We start from the raw sequence: 1,600 nt of genomic DNA on the forward strand, positions 1-1,600 counted from the left end.
TTAATATGTGTCTTGGCATATTTCTCCTTGGATTTATCCTGTATGGGACTCTCTGTGCTTCCTGGACTTGATTAACTATTTCCTTTCCCATATTAGGGAAGTTTTCAACTATAATCTCTTCAAATATTTTCTCAGTCCCTTTCTTTTCCTCTTCTTCTTCTGGAACCCCTATAATTCGAATGTTGGTGCATTTAATGTTGTCCCAGAGGTCTCTGAGACTGTCCTCAGTTCTTTTCATTCTTTTTTCTTTATTCTGCTCTGCAGTAGTTATTTCCATTATTTTTTCTTCCAGGTCACTTATCCATTCTTCTGCCTCAGTTATTCTGCTATTGATCTCATGTAGAGTACTTTTAATTTCATTTATTGTGTTGTTCATTGTTGCTTGTTTCATCTTTATTTCTTCTAGGTCCTTGTTAAATGTTTCTTGCATTTTGTCCATTCTATTTCCAAGATTGTGGGTCATCTTTACTATCATTATTCTGAATTCTTTTTCAGGTAGACTGTCTATTTCCTCTTCATTGTTAGCTCTGGTGCATTTTTATCTTACTCCTTCATCTGCTGTGTGTTTTTCTGTCTTCTCATTTTGCTTATCTTACTCTGTTTAGGGTCTCCTTTTTGCAGGCTGCAGGTTCGTAGTTCCCGTTGTTTTTGATGTCTGACTCCAGTGGCTAATGTTGGTTCAGTGGGTTGTGTAGGCTTCCTGGTGGAGGGGACTAGTGTCTGTGTTGTGGTGGATGAGGCTAGATCTTGTTTCTCTAGTGGGCAGGTCCATGTCTTTTGATGTGTTTTGTGGGTCTGTGGACTTATTATGATTTTAGGCAGCCTCTCTGCTAATGAGTGGGTTTGTGCTCCTGTTTTGCTAGTTGTTTGGCATAAGTTGTCCAGCACTGTAGCTTGCTGGTCGTTGAGTGAAGCTCGGTGCTGGTGTTATGATGGAGATCTCTGGAAGATTTTTGCTGTTTGATATTATGTGGAGCTGGGAGGTCTCGTGTTGACCAGTGTCCTGAAGTTGGCTCTCCCACCTCAGAGGTAGAGCCCTGAGTCCATGCTGGAGCAGGAAGAGCCTTTCATTCACACACAGCTCAGAATAAAAGGGAGAGAAAATAGAGAGAATTAGTAGAAGTAGGAAGAAAGAAAGAAAGGAGGGAAGGATGGAAGGAAGGAAGAAAGAAAGAAAGAGAGAAAGAAAGAAAGAAGAAAAGAAGTAAAGAAGGCAGGAAAGAAAGAAAGGAGGGAGGGAGGAAGGAAGGAAGGAAGGAATGAGGGAAGGAAGGTAAAAAGACAGAAAGAAAGAAGATACAGTAAAATAAAATAAAGTATAATAAAGTTATTGAATTAAAAAATAATTATTTAGAAAAAAAAAGGGATGGATGGAACCTTAGGACAAATAGTGGAGGCAAATCTATACAGACAAAATCTTACACAGAAGCATACACATACACCCTCACAAAAAGTGGTAAAGGGGAAAAAATCATAGATCTTGCTCTCAAAGTCCACCTCCTCAATTTGGGATGATTCATTGTCTAAAGGAGGGAAGGAAGGAAGGAAGGAAAGAAAGAAAGAAAGAAAGAAAGAAAGAAAGAAAGAAAGAAAGAAAGAA

This window comes from Monodon monoceros, unplaced genomic scaffold (assembly GCF_005190385.1).
Source record: "Monodon monoceros isolate NGI ecotype Baffin Bay Population unplaced genomic scaffold, NGI_Narwhal_1 Contig1912_ctg1, whole genome shotgun sequence".
NCBI lineage: Eukaryota > Metazoa > Chordata > Mammalia > Artiodactyla > Monodontidae > Monodon > Monodon monoceros.